Genomic DNA, 21,819 nt, shown 5'->3' with positions numbered 1-21,819 from the left:
CCACTGACAGCACGTCAACCCCGGTATACCACATCGCTCCAATTCACTCTATTCCTTGCCCTCCTTTCACCCTCCTGCATGTTCAGGCCCCGATCACACAAAATCTTTTTCACTCCATCTTTCCACCTCCAATTTGGTCTCCCTCTTCTCCTTGCCCCCTCCACCTCCGACACATATATCCTCTTGGTCAATCTTTCCTCACTCATCCTCTCCATGTGCCTAAACCACTTCAAAACACCCTCTTCTGCTCTCTCAACCACGCTCTTTTTATTTCCACACATCTCTCTTACCCTTACGTTACTCACTCGATCAAACCACCTCACACCACACATTGTCCTCAAACATCTCATTTCCAGCACATCCATCCTCCTGCGCACAACTCTATCCATAGCCCACGCCTCGCAACCATACAACATTGTTGGAACCACTATTCCTTCAAACATACCCATTTTTGCTTTCCGAGATAATGTTCTCGACTTCCACACATTCTTCAAGGCCCCCAGAATTTTCGCCCCCTCCCCCACCCTATGATCCACTTCCGCTTCCATGGTTCCATCCGCTGCCAGATCCACTCCCAGATATCTAAAACACTTCACTTCCTCCAGTTTTTCTCCGTTCAAACTCACCTCCCAATTGACTTGACCCTCAACCCTACTGTACCTAATAACCTTGCTCTTATTCACATTTACTCTTAACTTTCTTCTTCCACACACTTTACCAAACTCAGTCACCAGCTTCTGCAGTTTCTCACATGAATCAGCCACCAGCGCTGTATCATCAGCGAACAACAACTGACTCACTTCCCAAGCTCTCTCATCCCCAACAGACTTCATACTTGCCCCTCTTTCCAAAACTCTTGCATTCACCTCCCTAACAACCCCATCCATAAACAAATTAAACAACCATGGAGACATCACACACCCCTGCCGCAAACCTACATTCACTGAGAACCAATCACTTTCCTCTCTTCCTACACGTACACATGCCTTACATCCTCGATAAAAACTTGTCACTGCTTCTAACAACTTTCCTCCCACCCCATATATTCTTAATACCTTCCACAGAGCATCTCTATCAACTCTATCATATGACTTCTCCAGATCCATAAATGCTACATACAAATCCATTTGCTTTTCTAAGTATTTCTCACATACATTCTTCAAAGCAAACACCTGATCCACACATCCTCTACCACTTATATATATATATGTATATATATATATATATATATATATATATATATATATATATATATATATATATATATATATATATATATATATATATTCACCATTTCCCTCGTAAGCGAGATAGCGTCAGAAGCTGAGGACTGAGCGTTAGAGGAAAAAAATCCTCACTCGGTGCCCTTCTCTGTTCCCTCTTTTGGAAAAGAAAAAAAAATGGAGGGGGGGGGGGGGGGGGATTTCCAGCCCCCGCTCCCTCCCCTTTTAGTCGCCTTCTACGACACACTGGGAATACGTGGCTAGCATTCTTTCTCCCCTATCCCCAGAGAGAGTTCCGTTGCCCGTACTGTCTCAGCGAACATAAAAAGAAATAGGAAAACACCATGATATTATGCAATGAGCCATCTCTAAACCATCTCTATATCACCCCCAGTTGGTTCATCTGATCACACTCACATAAATGTATCTATTCTAACGGCAACTTCCCCTCTAGCAGCCCCTCTAAGCGTACACACTGGCACCTCAGCAAAGCTGACTGGAATAACTTCAGTAACTTCTTTTCTGACTTCCCTCGGGTAAATTACTGTATCTTATATGGTGATGCTTCTGTCTCCGCTAAACGATATATATAGAGGTTATTCTTGCGGTAATACAAGCATTTATCCCTCTTTCTCCAAGACGAGCTCTTCATCCAATCCATGTTTCAACTGTTCCTGTTCTGAAGCCATTCAGAAAAGTGATTAGGCATATCGGGATTGGAAAAACTCTCCTTCCTCTGACTCCCATTCAGCTTTTATCACTGCCCGTAATCGCTGCAAGCACGTTATCCGTGAGGCGTAGCGTTCCTTTATTCAAAGGAAGTGCGATAACCTCTCCTCGTCATCCACTGATGGGTCTTCCTGGTCTTTAGCTAATGACATCTTTAAAAACTTCTGTCGCTCTATATTTCCATCACCTTTGCGTTCTGGCGGTACTATATCTGTCTCTCCCGTAGACAAAGCAACTCTCTTCGATTCCATTTCTCCTCTAGCTCCTCTTTGGACGACTCTAACATTACTTCCCTCCCTGATGCTCCTCTTACTAATCTATGCTTCTTACGGACTCTCCGAAAAGTGCTTCTTTCTCTGGACACAAGCAAGTCTTATGGTCCTGATGGCATCCATCCCCGTGTACTGAAAGAGCGTGCCTCTGAACTTGTGCTTGCTCAGCTGCTCCGTTTCTGTTCAAAAAAGAAACTCTTCATTGTCCTTGGAGGCTTGCGGTAATACATGCTATTTCTAAGAAGGGTGACCGTTCTGACCCCTCTAACTATCGCCCTCTTGCTTTGACATCTGCCATTTCCAAAGTCTTTGAATCCCTCCCCAACTTCCATATCCTTTAACACCTAGAAAATCAGTCTTCTTTCTGATCACCAGTATGGTTTACGTAAGGTGAGATCCTCTGGTGACATTTCTTCCTATCTCACTAATGTCTGGTCATCATCCCTGAAAGATTTTGGGGAGTGATGTGTAGTTGCCCTTGACATATCTAAGGATTTTGACAGGGTGTGGCATCAGGGTCTCATTTCTATGCTCCCCTCTTTTGACTTCCCTTCTTTCACTTTGCTTCTTCATATCCACTCTGGCCGGCCTTTGTGGTTGTTGATGGATCAGTCTCCACCCTTTTCTCCATCAATAGCGGTGTCCGTCAAGGTTCTATCCTGTCCCCTACACTTTTTCTCATCTTTTCAACGGTTTCCTCTCCTCCACAAATAATTCAATGTACTAATACGCTAATTACCTAACACAGCATTCATCCACATCCATCATTTCTGCTCCCTCTTCTCTCACTCGATGTGCATCTCGTCTTGACACAGCTTCTTCAATAAACTCAGACTTGGACAGGATGACTCAGTGGGATACACAAAATTTTGTTAAATATAATGCCTCCAAGACCCAATTCCTACTCAACTGTCTATCAAAAACTCCTCGTAGCTCTCGTCTCTACTTGGACGGTTCTGTAATTCCAACCCTTGACTCAATGAACATACTTGGTATTACTGCATCATCCACTCTTTCTTGGAAACCCCACATTGCAGGAATAGTTGTCTTCCTCTAAGAAACAGGGTATTCTGTTTAGATGTCGAAACTTCTGAACAGTTTCTCCGTTTATATAAGGGACCGATTCATCCTTGTATGGAGTACTGCTCTCACATCTGGGGTGGTTCTAGCTCTGTTATGCTTACTTGACAGAGTTGAAAGCGGTCTGACTTATGACTGTTCTAGGCTAACTTCTAAACTTGACCCCCTTGCCCTACGTCGCAATGTTGGTTCGCTTTCCTTCTTCTATAGATATTGATTTGGTTTTTGCCTCCGAGAGCTGGCTGCCTGTGTGTTCCCACCTCGAACTAGACCACACAATACTCGCTGAACTGCTGCGTCACATGATTATTGTGTGACCATCGGCAACTCAAGGGTGGGCCGTTTTGATACCTGCTTCTTTCCCAACACGTCAAGAGCTTTGGAACTCACTACCTTCTCATGATTTTACATATATCTCTGAACTGGCTCACTTCAAAAGACAGATTTTTCACTTCCTCCAAAGTTCGTAAATGCTCTCCCTTGTCTTTCCTTTTTCCGTTTCATAATTTTCTCTATATTTCAATTAAGGTCCGGCCTTGATAAGGACTTTTGTTCGTGACTGGAACCTTCAAGATAAAAGAAAACAATCTGCGTTATGATCTTCCGTCCTCCAGGTTCTATACACGACGTTGTGACTTCTACAATTATTTTTGCGCTGTCTTTCATAGGATGAACTTGGTAGGTACAACAAACTAGCCAAAGAACACGAAGAAAAATGATTAAAAAGAAGAATCATTGAAATGTGAAGACACATTCATTCCCCCCCCCCCCCCCCCCCCCCCCACACACACACACACACACACACACACACACACACACACACACAAACTTATACTTTATGATAAAATTGTGTGTCACCGCTGACGGTTGAGTTAATTCTTGATAAATGTCACAAAGGCGACTAAATATAAAGTTGTAGATAATGTTCAAGAGGTGGAGCGCCACGAGTGTAAAAACTCCCTCACTATACATTGCAAAAAGGTAATTGCAATTTGGTAATTATACTCATAAAAATGACTTACTATATGAAATAGATTCTTTTATGGTATATGAAGGTGGATGAAAGGAAGAGAATGACTGATGACATTAGAGAATACGGACAGCATACATAAATCTAAGAGGTTTTATGATAGAGAATGTTGAAGAGGTTTGGCCCCCTCGAGTGTAAAATTCCATCCACGTACACTGCAAACATGAATTACAAACAAACACATATTCAATATAGATATTTCTAGCAGGAAATAAGCTGTAGGAATCCTTGTGTTTAGGGAGTTGACATCGTCCCTAACCTATTGCCAGAGTCCCACACTGGGAGAATCATAAAGGAGACAAACTATGTGCTGGCAAATATCAAAATAGCTTTTAAGTACATGGACAACGAAATATTCAGTAACGGAATAAAAAGAAAAAAATTACAAGGAAAGTCTAGAAACCTTAAACTTTGCGATCATGGACGAGAAAAGATCTAAAACCAATTGGATGAGGTAATTAGTGAACGGTTCCTCGAAAAATGCAGAGACAGAGCAACCAGGGACCATAAAATAAAATCAAGCAAGAAACTCGTTAGAAAATATGTAAAGAAGTACCTTTATAGTGTAGAACTACTCGATGCATGGAGTAAATTGAGTTATGTGATGGCGAATGTGGTTAGCACATTGAAGTCTAAAAAGCTGTACGACAATAAAGTTCAAGAAATGAGGTCTCATGAGAGCAGAGCTCCTTCCCTATACGATACAAATTGGTAATTACAAATGAATTATTACAGCAGCGCTGATAGTAGACAGAACTGAATGGAGTGCAGCATCTATAGGCAAGTGAAATGAAGGAGGTGAGTGTATAGGGGCCATTGAATGACATGTATAGTCTAGACATCCCTTATCATCATGACAGATTAAGATGTAAAAGAGCAGTGAGTTTGAGAAGGCCAGCTATTTCAAATCGTATGCTTGAGGAATGATGCCATGTTCACTGAAAGCGTTCATTCTCAATAACCAGTTTTTGTACTTGCTTACAAACCAGAATTTTGTTTCATGTATTCGATAATTTCATTTTTTCATAACACTGTGGTCTGTCACTTAAAGATTCTTATAAGTACATGGCTGTAGACTTTTTTTGTGTAGATACTCCTCACCTTTGGGGTGAAACTGAAAACTGAAGATTGATTTGCTTCGCTGGAAGCTTGGAGTCGATCTTGCCAGGAATATTGAGGTTCATATACCAGAAGTGAATTCAGGAAAGGAAAAGCACCGTGGACGCACAATAGTGACTGGATCCATTCAAGGAGACTAAGAGAGGTCGGTAGAGAGGTTTACTATATATGGAAAAAAAGTCAATGGAAAAATAATGGATGAAACATATAAGATTAAAATGCTTGGTAACTTACTCGAAATCTTAAAGAAATAGGATCACACAGTAATACAATTCCAGGAGGAAATAGAGAAATAAGGAATCAAATCAGCGATCATGGAAAGTGTCAACAAGCGGGGATACTGATTTGAGGAATAAGAAAATCTAATCAGAGAGCATGAAGAACAGATTCACATCAACTGAAGGGAATCAGAAGGAATGGAAGCAGATGAAAGAGAGTGAAATAAGTAACATAAAACATTAGAGAAATGGTTGAGGGTTTTGTCTCCAGACATCCCTCAGACTGATAAGAAAGAGGCAATGCCCATAAGACAGAGACCAGTGACTATTGGAAATACAAGCCAGTGATCAGCAGCAAAACCTCTGAATGATGAAGATAACAAAGTATAATACCTGATGCTACCGGGACATACATTGACGGAATTAACAAAGGAAGATGTAAATAATGTAGTAAGTACTTTGAAGGACACAACAATCAGGGAGATATGCAGTCTAATTGATAGAAGGTTTAAATAGAGTGCAGAGTATCCACGAACAGTGAATGTTGGTAAAAAAACAATATATTTCTAGTCAATGACAGACATAGAGGATGACGAAGGAAATATCAGACAAATGGGAGGCACCAAAATTAGAAGGATCAGTGAAGCAGGAGAGTCAGACATGTGTGTTGATGTTGGATGGGATCACATTCTAAACAAAGAGGAAAGGATGCAGAAGGAAGACATTATGATCGAAAGACAACTAGATGCTATAAGCACGCCAAATGCAACATCTGATAAGAGAAAGAAGGAGAACTGGTGGATATAATGTCAAGACATCAGAGGATGGCCAACAATGCTACTGTTCGGCTTGGAGTTCTGTGGCCAGGAGATAATCTAACAGGTTGAAAAATTTAGGAAAATAAAAGAATTCGGTGACGTTTTCATCGTGGAGAGAGAGAGAGAGAGAGAGAGAGAGAGAGAGAGAGAGAGAGAGAGAGAGAGAGAGAGAGAGAGAGAGAGAGAGAGAGAGAGAGAGAGAGAGAGAGAGTCAGGTTCAATTTTAAAGATTTAAATCCTGAAATGGTTTTTACGTTTGGTATTAATAAAATTGTCTTTTTGTTTCATGGTTTGGCAGCTGGACTGATTATTTGTTATACATTCCGTCTGATTTCTTTCTAGAATCGCTGGAACTTTTTAAGTTTGTGAGGTTGAGAGACCTATTCATTTGTACCAATACCGTGGCCAATAATGGTGCTGAGATAGAGAGATGGTGTTTGTGTGGGGCGGCTTTATCTTGAACGCTACTTCCTAAGGTGTTTATGTTTGTCAGAATCCATTATAAATAAAACTAGCTCTTAGAGTTTTGTTAGTGAGTGAGATAAATTGATTAATATCATAAACGTTAATCATAGTTTTAGGTCTTTTTAACAATCGTTTCTCTCATTCTTTTATGGGACGTACGTGGTACACATTCCTTCTCTGTAGGTTTATGATAACTTGTTACAACCTGAAAGTGGGAGAGGAATTGGAGAAAAATTTTCACAGAAGTTGATTGGAGCGTTTAGGTGGCCATGAGGGTCGTGATATTGCAGTAAATAAATCTAGATACGTATTTGGAGGCAACTCGGGACAAGATTTATATTTAGAAAACAAATGGCTTGGTTGGGCGATGGCTTTGTTGTTGATGGTCGGTCACTGCTCACGTGATAAGACTGATGGGTGAATGGAATAAGACGACTGAAGACGTAGTTAATGCAGACAGCTTACATAGATCTAGGAAGGTGTATGATATTCAAGACTGTTCAATAGATAGGCCTTCATGAGTATAACCTGCATCCCTGAACAGTACAAACAGTTAATCAATAACTAATAGAGATGGCCCACAAGATGGATCCCAAGATTGTACCAGTGTTATATGCTTCCGGGAAATGTTAGAGGCCTCACATTCCTCCACAATGAAAATAGAAAAAAAGGGCGGAAGGTGAGACGATCGTAACGGCAAAGTTTTGGGACCAACTTGATGACGTAGACAGTGAACAGAAGAACCAGAGGACATGAAAATATGTAATTTGTTAGAAAAGATGTGATAGAAAAGTACTTTTACGGGACACGAGTGATGGATGAATTTAACAAACTGTGTTATAAAGTTGTGAATGTGAGCAGAATACACATAGTCAAAAAGTTGTATAGCGGTACAGAAGCTCCAAGATATATGGCTCTATGAGTTTACGTAGAACTCCCTCCACGTGTGGTTGAAATATGTAAGTACACATAAGTCTTTACGCAATCACATGCGTACATAGTTTCACACGCTTTTTATGGAGGATGAAAGTGTATGTAGAAAAATCATGTTATCAATAGGCAGCTGTGATAACTGATGTACCTGTGTGATAATTTCTAAGATTTCTGAGTTTCTCTGTTTCTATTATATTATCTAGAGTGTGAACATCTAGGAGCTTTTGTAGGTAAACAGGTCTGCACTGAAATTTGGGGTGAGAAATTTCACCGCTTTAATGCTTAAGCAAAACTCTGAGCATGTACACTATGAGCCATGAGCCAGACTGCGATGAATATTCTAAATCAGAAATGAAGTCAGGCATAGCAAATTTCTTTGGTTATGTTGTTGAAACCAACATGGGGGAGGGGAAAGATGCTATGCCATGCGTGGCGAGGTGGCAACGAGGTGGATGAAGGCAGCAAGTATGAATATGTACACGAGTATATATGTATATGTCTGTGCATGTATATGTATGTATATACATGTATATGTGGGTGGGTTGGGCCATTCCTTGCGCTACCTCACTAACGTGGGAGACAGCGAATAAGCATAATGAAAAAAATAATATATATATATATATATATATATATATATATATATATATATATATATATATATATATATATATATATATATATATATATATATATATATATATATATATATATATATATATATATATATATATATATATATATATATATATTCTTCTTTCTTTCATACTATTCGCCATTTCCCGCATTAGCGAGGTAGCGTTTGAGAACAGAGGACTGGGCCTTTGTGGGAATATCCTCACCTGGCCCCCTTCTCTGTTCCCTCTTTTGGGGAAAAAAAAAAGAAAAAGCGAGAGGGGAGGATTTCCAGCCCCCCGCTCCCTCCTCTTTTAGTCGCCTTCTACGACACGCAGGGAATACGTGGGAAGTATTCTTTCTCCCCTCTCCCCAGGGATAATATATATATATATATATATATATATATATATATATATATATATATATATATATATATATATATATATATATATATATATATATATATATATATATATATATATATATATATATATATATATATATATATATATATATATATATATTCCTATGAGTTCATGTGGAAAATGAAGCACGATAAGTTCCCAAGTGCACTTTCGTGTAATAATCACATCATCAGGGGAGACACAAGAGAGAAATATAACAGTCAGTTGATGTACAACGAAGAGACGTATCTAGGACACCATTTGGTAAACATGGGGAAGTGCACTTGGGAACTTCTCGTGTTTCATTTTCCCCGTGGACTCTTAAGAATATACATAATCACGCGCAAAATTGTGATCTTTTCCAATACATATACTATATATATATATATATATATATATATATATATATATATATATATATATATATATATATATATATATATATATATATATATATATGTATATATATATATATATATATATATATAGATATATATATATATTTATATATATACATATATATATATATATATATATATATATATATATATATATATATATATATATATATATATATATACATTTTTTTTTTTTTTTTTTTTTTTTTTCTTTGTCGCTGTCTCCCGCGTTTGCGAGGTAGCGCAAGGAAACAGACGAAAGAAATGGCCCAACCCACCCCCATACACATGTATATACATACGTCCACACACGCAAATATACATACCTACACAGCTTTCCATGGTTTACCCCAGACGCTTCACATGCCCTGATTCAATCCACTGACAGCACGTCAACCCCGGTATACCACATCGCTCCAATTCACTCTATTCCTTGCCCTCCTTTCACCCTCCTGCATGTTCAGGCCCCGATCACACAAAATCTTTTTCACTCCATCTTTCCACCTCCAATTTGGTCTCCCTCTTCTCCTCGTTCCCTCCACCTCCGACACATATATCCTCTTGGTCAATCTTTCCTCACTCATTCTCTCCATGTGCCCAAACCATTTCAAAACACCCTCTTCTGCTCTCTCAACCACGCTCTTTTTATTTCCACACATCTCTCTTACCCTTACGTTACTTACTCGATCAAACCACCTCACACCACACATTGTCCTCAAACATCTCATTTCCAGCACATCCATCCTCCTGCGCACAACTCTATCCATAGCCCACGCCTCGCAACCATACAACATTGTTGGAACCACTATTCCTTCAAACATACCCATTTTTGCTTTCCGAGATAATGTTCTCGACTTCCACACATTCTTCAAGGCTCCCAGAATTTTCGCCCCCTCCCCCACCCTATGATCCACTTCCGCTTCCATGGTTCCATCCGCTGCCAGATCCACTCCCAGATATCTAAAACACTTCACTTCCTCCAGTTTTTCTCCATTCAAACTCACCTCCCAATTGACTTGACCCTCAACCCTACTGTACCTAATAACCTTGCTCTTATTCACATTTACTCTTAACTTTCTTCTTTCACACACTTTACCAAACTCAGTCACCAGCTTCTGCAGTTTCTCACATGAATCAGCCACGAGCGCTGTATCATCAGCGAACAACAACTGACTCACTTCCCAAGCTCTCTCATCCCCAACAGATTTCATACTTGCCCCTCTTTCCAAAACTCTTGCATTCACCTCCCTAACAACCCCATCCATAAACAAATTAAACAACCATATATATATATATATATATATATATATATATATATATATATATATATATATATATATATATATATATATATATATATATATATATATATATATATATGTATATACAATAAAATAAATATTGTAGCGATTATCTGGGGTCGAATGCAGGTGTTCAAATCTTGGTTGCGGCGGTTAATCCAGTCAACCCAGCTGTCCATCCTCCCGTGTGGGTCGGTCGATATACTGAGAATATGGCTAAGGCTAGAGAATGTAGCGTTAATGAGAAGCCCTAACTAAGACATCATGATGTCCGTGAAGTCTCAACTAACACATTAGAATTGTTGCATTGGGTCACTTGAGTTTGTTGGGTGCATCTGGTGAGTTGTATGGGAGGTTAGTGATTGAGAGGATGAAGGCATGTACAGAACCTCAGCTTGGGGAAGGAGATGTGTAGATAAGGTGTTTGCCTTATAGAATGTGCGTGAGAAATACTCGGAGAGACAGTATCATTTGTATGTGGCATTTATTAATCTGGAGAAGGCGTATGACAAGGTTGATAGAGATGCTTTGTGGAAAGTATTAAGAATATATGGGGTGGGAGGCAAGATGCTAAAAGCAGTGAGAAGATATTATCAAGGATGTAAGGCATGTGTACGAGTAGGAAGAGGGTGAATGTTTCCAAGAGAATGTTGGTCTGCGGCAGGGGTGTATTGTTCAGTTTGTTTATGGATGGGGTGGTGAGGGAGTTTGGCGAGGGAGTTAAATGTAGAAGTTTTGGAGAGTGGGCGAGTATGCAGTCTGTTGGGGATGAGAGAGGGCCGGGGAAGTGAGTTAGTTGTTGTTTGCTGATGATACAGCACTGGTGGCTCATTCGAGTGAGTAACTGGAGAAGTTGGTAACTGAGTTTGAAAGAGTGTGTGAAAGGACGATGTTGAGAGTAAATTGGAATGAAAGCAATGTTATTATATTCAACAGAGTTGAGGGACAGGTTATTTTGGGTGTGAGCTTGAAAGGAGAAAAAATTGAGAAAGTGAAGGGTTTTAGATCCCTGGGAGTGGATTGATAGAGAAATAAACCATGGAAGCAGAAGTGTCATATGGTAGGTGAAGACTGTGTGGAAAGAGGGAACGTTGTCTAAGAGGACAAAAATGGGTATGTTTGAAGGAATAGCAGAACCAACAACAATAAATGGGTGCAAGGCATGTGCTATAGATACTTATGTGCGGAGGAAGGTGGATATGTTGGAAATTAGATATTTGAGGACAATATGTGCTTTTGATCGAGAAAATGATGAAATGGTAAGGGAGATGTGTGAAAATAAAAAGAGTGTGGTTTACATGAGTTTACATGTGAAAGACAGACAACAGGAGGCCAGATTGGCCCACGACTGGGTTGTCTGGAAATGATGATAATAAAAAACTATTTCAGCTTGACAAGAAAATGAACTTCCGTTCATCAGTTTTTTAAGCTATCACCGCCTCCCCGCTGCTGCACATTAGCTTTCTAGTGTCCCCGTTAACGTTGTCGTTTATACAGTTTTTTTTCTGGCTTTATTCTCAGAGTATACCTGAATATATAGAATATTTCTAAACGGCTTTTGAAGATACTTATAGTCTTAGCGTTCACTACGTCTAACGGTAACTTACTCCAGAGCTCAATACATCTATAGAAAAAGAAGCTTTTCCCACGTCCGTACTACATCTTTTAGTTTTAAGTTTTATTCCATTAGTCCTGGTAACCGTGTTTTCTTTTATTTCGAAAAGAAGTTCGTGATTTACTTTATCGAACTTGTTCAGAAATTTCCACACTTGGATGAAGTCACCGCGGTCTGTTTTTTTAAGGGAGAAGAGATCAGGTATACGAAGAGATCTGTTATACGAAGCGAGGCTAAAATGCCTCTCTTCGTATACCAGATTTATATGAGATGGGATAAACTTTGTCGCGCGAGTTTGTACTTGGTCTAATTTTTCCTCGTCTCTTTTTATAGTTTGGGGATCAAGACTGACCGCATATTCAAGGTGTGGTCTTACTAGAGAATTATAAAGTGTGAGAACTGTTTCTGATGTCTTGTAATCTGTTCCTGGCTATGCAAACTAACACATGGTTACCTTTTTCACTTGCTGCTTGACACTGTTTAGTGTATTTCAGATTGTTGCTAATGACAACTACAAGGTTCTTTTCTTCATTTATTTTATCTAGAGAGTTTCCGAATACTTTGTAGGTGCAACGTATATTCTTGTCTCTAAAGCGTATAACTTTACACATGTCTACATTACAATTCATCTACCATCTGTCTGACCACTCTGCTAGTGAGTTATGATCTCTTTGAATCATTTCACATTCCCGCCTGTTTACAGCTCTACCTCCTAGTTTAGTATCGTCAGTAAATTTGGAGATCTTAGAAATGAGACCGAGGTCGCGGTTATTAATGTATATCATGAAAAGAACTGGGCCTAGGAGCGACCCCTGTGGCACACCACTCGTTGCGTCTAGCCAATCTGAGGTAAGCCAGTGAGCCAGTGTCTGATCCATGTACAGAGTTCTTCAGCGATTCCGTGTGTTTCGAGCTTATGTAGAAAGCCTTTTGGAAATCTGAATAACTACATCAGACGATACTTTTTTGTCCCAATTATAATAAATAACGTCAGAAAATTCCAGCAAATTCGTCAGGCAGGATCTTTTATTGCGGAAACCGTGTTGATTGTCCAGATAATTTTGTGTTCTGGAAACGTGACAATTTTATCTGGTATTATTTTTTCCATCATTCTACCTAACCCTGACGTAAGGCTAATTGGGCGGTAGTTCAAGGCACACTTTTTGTCTCCTTCTTTTTATAGATAGGAGTAAAATTTGCTGGTTTTAATCAGTTGGCATCGAACCATCCCATAGAGATTTAATGAATGTTTTTGTTATGGGGTATATCAGCTGTCTACCAACCTTTAAAAATCTTGGAGCCAAGTTATCTAGGCCGTTGAGAGAACTGAAGATGTGTTGTATTGGTTTGGACATATGGAGACAATAAGTGAAGAAAGGGTGTCAAAGAGGATATACAAATCAGAAGTGGCGGGAACAAGGTGAACGGGCAGTCCAAATTAGAGATGGAAGGATGGAGTGAAAAAAGAATTTGAGCGTTCAGGGCCGGAACATGCAGGAGGGTGATAAGCGTACACAGGATAGATTGAATGGGAAGGATGTGGTATAGTGAGGTCAGCTGAACCGGGGCATGTAGAGCATCCAAGATAAATCAAGGTATGTGGGGCTTAGTGGTGAATAGGAAGCTATGGTTTCGGTACATTACGCGTGACGGCTAGATGATGGATATGAGCAGATGCGGTCAATCTTCAGCTTGTCTGTGGCGATACTTCGTCAACTTGAGAAACGGCGATCAATCATGGATAAATATATAAATATATATACAAATATAAGTACGAATATAGTGCATACGAACGCGCACTTCTATATAACATTCAAACCTCCAACAGCCAGGTAGAACCTGGGACTCCTGCGTGATAGGCGGGAGCATTATCACTAGGATATGATCGCCCCTAATAGGGAAATGACTATTCAAATACCATGTAATCGAATATCCTTCGTCTCACGTTGGTGAGCATGGTGAGCAACGGGGTCTCCACTGGTCTCATATATATATATATATATATATATATATATATATATATATATATATATATATATATATATATATATATATATATATGGATGGTATTGCAGTGGAATTTATTAAGAAAGGGGGTGACTGTATTGTTGACTGGTTGGTAAGGTTATTTAATGTATGTATGACTCATGGTGAGGTGCCTGAGGATTGGCGGAATGCGTGCATAGTGCCATTGTACAAAGGCAAAGGGGATAAGAGTGAGTGCTCAAATTACAGAGGTATAAGTTTGTTGAGTATTCCTGGTAAATTATATGGGAGGGTATTGATTGAGAGGGTGAAGGCATGTACAGAGCATCAGATTGGGGAAGAGCAGTGCGGTTTCAGAAGTGGTAGAGGATGTGTGGATCAGGTGTTTGGTTTGAAGAATGTATGTGAGAAATACTTAGAAAAGCAAATGGATTTGTATGTAGCATTTATGGATCTGGAGAAGGCATATGATAGAGTTGATAGAGATGCTCTGTGGAAGGTATTAAGAATATATGGTGTGGGAGGCAAGTTGTTAGAAGCAGTGAAAAGTTTTTATCGAGGATGTAAGGCATGTGTACGTGTAGGAAGAGAGGAAAGTGATTGGTTCTCAGTGAATGTAGGTTTGCGGCAGGGGTGTGTGATGTCTCCATGGTTGTTTAATTTGTTTATGGATGGGGTTGTAAGGGAGGTAAATGCAAGAGTCCTGGAAAGAGGGGCAAGTATGAAGTCTGTTGGGGATGAGAGAGCTTGGGAAGTGAGTCAGTTGTTGTTCGCTGATGATACAGCGCTGGTGGCTGATTCATGTGAGAAACTGCAGAAGCTGGTGACTGAGTTTGGTAAAGTGTGTGGAAGAAGAAAGTTGAGAGTAAATGTGAATAAGAGCAAGGTTATTAGGTACAGTAGGGGTGAGGGTCAAGTCAATTGGGAGGTGAGTTTGAATGGAGAAAAACTGGAGGAAGTGAAGTGTTTTAGATATCTGGGAGTGGATCTGTCAGCGGATGGAACCATGGAAGCGGAAGTGGATCATAGGGTGGGGGAGGGGGCGAAAATTTTGGGAGCCTTGAAAAATGTGTGGAAGTCGAGAACATTATCTCGGAAAGCAAAAATGGGTATGTTTGAGGGAATAGTGGTTCCAACAATGTTGTATGGCTGCGAGGCGTGGGCTATGGATAGAGATGTGCGCAGGAGGATGGATGTGCTGGAAATGAGATGTTTGAGGACAATGTGTGGTGTGAGGTGGTTTGATCGAGTAAGTAACGTAAGGGTGAGAGAGATGTGTGGAAATAAAAAGAGCGTGGTTGAGAGAGCAGAAGAGGGTGTTTTGAAATGGTTTGGGCACATGGAGAGAATGAGTGAGGAGAGATTGACCAAGAGGATATATGTGTCGGAGGTGGAGGGAACGAGGAGAAGAGGGAGACCAAATTGGAGGTGGAAAGATGGAGTGAAAAAGATTTTGTGTGATCGGGGCCTGAACATGCAGGAGGGTGAAAGGAGGGCAAGAAATAGAGTGAATTGGAGTCATGTGGTATACAGGGGTTGACGTGCTGTCAGTGGATTGAAGCAAGGCATGTGAAGCGTCTGGGGTAAACCATGGAAAGCTGTGTAGGTATGTATATTTGCGTGTGTGGACGTGTGTATATACATGTGTAGGGGGGGGGGGTTGGGCCATTTCTTTCGTCTGTTTCCTTGCGCTACCTCGCAAACGCGGGAGACAGCGACAAAGTATAAAAAAAAAAAAAAAAAAAAATATATATGTATATATATATATATATATATATATATATATATATATATATATATATATTTTTTTTTTTTTTTTTCTTTTGCTTTGTCGCTGTCTCCCGCGTTTGCGAGGTAGCGCAAGGAAACAGACTAAAGAAATGGCCCAACCCACCCCCATACACATGCCTTGATTCAATCCACTGAAAGCACGTCAACCCCGGTATACCACATCGCTCCAATTCACTCTATTCTTTGCCCTCCTTTCACCCTCCTGCATGTTCAGACCCCGATCACAAAATCTTTTTCACTCCATCTTTCCACCTCCAATTTGGTCTCCCTCTTCTCCTCGTTCCCTCCACCTCCGACACATATATCCGCTTGGTCAATCTTTCCTCACTCATTCTCTCCATGTGACCAAACCATTTCAAAACACCCTCTTCTGCTCTCTCAACCACGCTCTTTTTATTTCCACACATCTCTCTTACCCTTACGTTACTTACTCGATCAAACCACCTCACACCACACATTGTCCTGAAACATCTCATTTCCAGCACATCCATCCTCCTGCGCACAACTCTATCCATAGTCCACGCTTCGCAACCATACAACATTGTTGGGACCACTATTCCTTCAAACATACCCATTTTTGCTTTCCGAGATAATGTTCTCGACTTCCACACATTCTTCTTGGCTCCCAGAATTTTCGCCCCCTCCCTCACCCTATGATCCACTTCCGCTTCCATGGTTCCATCCGCTGCCAGATCCACTCCCAGATATCTAAAACACTTCACTTCCTCCAGTTTTTCTCCATTCAAACTCACCTCCCAATTGAATTGACCCTCAACCCTACTGTACCTAATAACCTTGCTCTTATTCACATTTACTCTTAACTTTCTTCTTTCACACACTTTACCAAACTCAGTCCCCAGCTTCTGCAGTTTCTCACATGAATCAGCCACGAGCGCTGTATCATCAGCGAGCAACAACTGACTCACTTCCCAAGCTCTCTCATCCCCAACAGACTTCATACTTGCCCCTCTTTCCAAAACTCTTGCATTCACCTCCCTAACAACCCCATCCATAAACAAATTAAACAACCATGGAGACATCACACACCCCTGCCGCAAACCTACATTCACTGAGAACCAATCACTTTCCTCTCTTCCTACACGTACACATGCCTTACATCCTCGATAAAAACTTTTCACTGCTTCTAACAACTTGCCTCCCACACCATATATTCTTAATATCTTCCACAGAGCATCTCTATCAACTCTATCATATGCCTTCTCCAGATCCATAAATGCTACATACAAATCCATTTGCTTTTCTAAGTATTTCTCACATACATTCTTCAAAGCAAACACCTGATCCACACATCCTCTACAAACCTCCAACAGCCAGAATCGAACCCGGGACCCCTGTGCAAGAGGCGGTCCCGGGTTCGATCCTAGCTGTTGGAGGTTTGTATGTTCTATGAATGTGCGCGTATTCCCAGTGTGTCGTAGAAGGCGACTAAAAGGGGAGGGAGCGGGGGGCTGGAAATCCTCCTCTCTCATTTTTTTTACTTTTCCAAAGAAGGAACAGAGAAGGGGACCAGGTGAGGGTATTCCCTCAAAGGCCCAGTCCTCTGTTCTTAACGCTACCTCGCTAACGCAGGAAATGGCGAATAGTATGAAAGAAAGAATATATATATATATATATATATATATATATATATATATATATATATATATATATATATATATATATATATATATATATATATATATATATATATATATATATATGTATATATTCATATATATATATATATATATATATATATATATATATATATATATATATATATATATATATATATATATATATATATATATATATATTTTTGGTGTCTTTTCCTAGCGCTACCTCGCACACATGAGGGGGGAGGGGGTTGTTATTCCATGTGTGGCGAGGTGGCGATGGGAACAAATAAAGGCAGACAGTATGAATTATGTATATGTGTATATATGTATATATATGTATATATGTATATGTCTGTGTGTGTATTTATATGTGTACATTTAGGTGTATAGGTATGTATATTTGCGTGTGTGGACGTGTATGTATATACATGTGTATGTGGGCGGGTTGGGCCATTCTTTCATCTGTTTCCTTGCGCTACCTCGCTAACGCGGGAGACAGCGACAAAGCAAAATAAAATAAATAAATAGATATATATATATTCCTAATAAAAGAAATTCTGTTTTTATAATGATTGTGCATCAATATCTTTTCTTTCCTATGTGTTCTGGTTGACGGCAACCCCATCTAGCAAAGTACTTCAGTGAATAATAATGTTTACGTACCTCGGACGCTACCTCACTGCCACCAGATAATGTCCCCAGAGATATGACTTGACGTCATCAGAGCCTTTCTCCGTAGGCTTTTACAAGACATCCTCCAGTTGCCACTTCACAACGAAACCCAAGGCTAAAACAGACCCTCATCAGCAATGGATAAACAGGAAATAATCGACCAAATCGTGCTTTCCATCTCATTATCTACTGAACACACATTAAATAGTCAACTTGCTGGCGGAAGTCTCCTCGGACTTGTCTTTCCTAGTTCCTTTCCATGTCTTCCTAATGGCTGCTACTTTTCCGCTCTCCTCTTTTCTATATAAGCCCCTCAGATCCACGCATTCCCAACTCGACCTTCCTAAGATGTCCTGTCCTGTTTCATGCACATCACTTCCTCAATACTGGCCCCTCAACTTCACGATTCCTCTTCTTTCCCTCTTGAGTGAAGGATCTTTTGTCATCATCCATTCACGTTCATTCCAAAAGATAATCTCTACATCGTTGAGAGAAACGTTGACATTTCCAAGGGAGACCTACACAATATAGCTTCTTGACGTTCGAAAGAAGATGAGGAAAACTCTCACAAACAGTACATAAAAAAATCTAGGCTACTTATATATATATATATATATATATATATATATATATATATATATATATATATATATATATATATATATATATATATATATATATATATATATATATATATATATATATATATATATATATATATATGTATATATATTCGAACAGATTGACGTCCTGACAGCCACATATCTAAAACTATTCAGTGAAGGGAAAAACACCATTGAAGCCTCCTGTTATTCCCTGAACAACAGGATCATAGGACCATCACAAAAAAACATCTTCATCAATAAGATGTGATGTAATGTATAGAAATACAGTTTACACCCGTTCTGTAGCTATAGCACGGTAAGTCAAACTATATCATGAAGATAAACTTTTAGAATTATATATAAATAAATAAATAAATAAATAAATATATATATATATATATATATATATATATATATATATATATATATATATATATATATATATATATATATATATATATATATTCCGGTCAAAAGCTGTAAAACTCTGTTATAATATTAGAGTATACAATATAGCTAAAATCGAGAAGTAAACAAAGACTATGATGCTGAGCAGTTCCATAGTCCATAGTTATCAGACTATCTTAAAGCAATGATCACCTACTCTACTCTGATGTCGATGATTTACTCATACTGTGGAAAGTGTGGCTTTGGTTCTTCCTGCCCCACATGATGTTGACGGTTGCATTAGCGACGATGTAGTAAGTCGCAGGTGCTTCCGGAGAGAGAGAGAGAGAGAGAGAGAGAGAGAGAGAGAGAGAGAGAGAGAGAGAGAGAGAGAGAGAGAGAGAGAGAGAGAGAGAGAGAGAGAGAGGGAGAGAGAGAGAGAGAGAGAGAGAGAGAGAGAGAGAGAGAGAGAGAGTGCTTACGAGTACCTACATCAAGACAGCCACACGCACCATTTCTCGCTTGTTGAATTATACTGTTTCTCGCCGCTATCGCCATGCATCTTACATGGTTAGCAAAGCGAGGTTCATCATGGAATGACTTCAACCATGAGCCATGTTCTGTTTTAAATGTGTCACGATATGTGCTCTCTATATATGTTTGTGACTTCTCTTTCATTACATAAATGTCTCCCACTTTTCTGTGGACACATGCATATCTTTATCTGATAACTTTGTGGTATATTCTCTGAAGGTGTCATTTTAGACATGGTAATTATGTACCTTGCAGAAAAGCTTTCAGATTAAAGTATCATTCTTCATGCATTTTATTTGCTGCCTTGTTATATTGTTGTATATCTCTCCCTGTTCCTATCTAAGCATTAAAATTCGAGTTTTTTTTTTTAACCTCCGCGATAATTTGTATGTTCCAGACCATTTCTATTTTACATTTGGTGTGTTTCTGATTTCTCCCTAACTTGTTTATTTCCGTTTGTTTCATTAGTGACTATACAACACAGTCATATTCAGCGTTAAAATCCAACTGAATACAAATGAATTCAAACAACCACAGACCACTGGGTCCTAACGAGGCCATTTGTGGTAGTGGAGGAGATCAGAATGTCATTGATTAATGTGGTAGGAGTTAGAAAGACTTGCACATTATTCAAAGAGGATGAACTGGAAATAAACCATATGGTTAAGGAGGTACACAACAATGTTAGTCGTGGATTTTTTTATGATGAATTTTCCAGTAACGGACAAAAGTCCACATCGAGGCCGGACCTTAATTGAAGTATAGAGAGAATAATGAAACGGAAAAAGTAAAGACAAGGGAAAGCATTTACGAATTTTTGAGGAAGTGAAAGACATATGTTTTGAAATGTGCCAGGTCTTAGTTATTGGGGAAGACATGGGAAGGTAGAGTTCCAAAGCTTTGACGTGCAGGGAAAGAAGCAGGAATCAAAACTCTTGAGTTGCTGATGGCCACACAATAAGCATGTGACGCAGCAGCTTGCCGAATACTGCGTGATCTAGCTAGTGATGTGAGCACAAAAGTAGCCAGCTCTCGGGGCAAAAACCAAATACTTATAGAAGAGGGAAAGTGAACCAACATTTTGGCGTATGGTAAGGGGGTCAAGTTTGGAAGTTAGCCTAAGGCAGTCTGTAAGTCGGACCGCTTTTGACTCAACTCTGTCAAGTAAGAATGCAGAACTAGAAGCACCCCAAATGTGAGAGCAGTATTCCATACAAGAACGAATCAATCCTTCGTATAAACGGAGTAACTGTTCAGAAGTAAACATTTATCATGTATGGGCTTATTCTAATTGGTAAATCGTTCCACTAACTTAATTTCTGTTGATTGAATAGTATTTCGCCACATATGAGGCAAAACGTTTGGCTATGAGTTTATATCCGTTACTACGATTCTATCTTTCAGTAACTCGTCAGATCAAGATACCGAAAACTTTAAAGATTTTTGAATAGTTGTTTGAGGTCACCTCTTAACCTCCTCTTTTCTGAGCTACGGAAAATCAATTCTTTTATTCTGTTCTTACAGGATTTGTATTTCAGGCCGGGAATTATCTTTTTAGCTCATCTCTGTCCTCGCTCTGTTCTGTCTGTATCTTTCCCCAAGCAGGGTGACCAAAACTGAACACAGTATTCCAGATGTGGACGCACCAGTAAACTGTAAATAGTAAGAATAATTCCCTGAGACTTGAATTCGAAAGCCCCACCAACGAACCTTGATTTCTGTTGGCCTTTTTAACTGCTTCTCTACACTGTTTACTTGGCTTTAAGCTAACCTGAGATTATCAGACCAAAGTCCTTTTCCTCATTTACCTTTTGCAGCTCAACAATATTCGCATTAAAGCTTGCCTTTTCATTCTTACTACCTACATGTAAAACTTTCCACTTATTAAGATTCATTTGCCGCCTAATAGCTCACATCATTCGTTTGTCTTTGTCATTCCGAAGCTGCAGACCTTCAGTTAATGTTGTAGATATATTTCCCAATTTAGTATCGTCCGTGAATTTAG

The sequence above is a fragment of the Panulirus ornatus genome, chromosome 1 (assembly GCF_036320965.1).
Source record: "Panulirus ornatus isolate Po-2019 chromosome 1, ASM3632096v1, whole genome shotgun sequence".
Taxonomy (NCBI): domain Eukaryota; kingdom Metazoa; phylum Arthropoda; class Malacostraca; order Decapoda; family Palinuridae; genus Panulirus; species Panulirus ornatus.
This window is presented reverse-complemented; position numbering follows the sequence as displayed.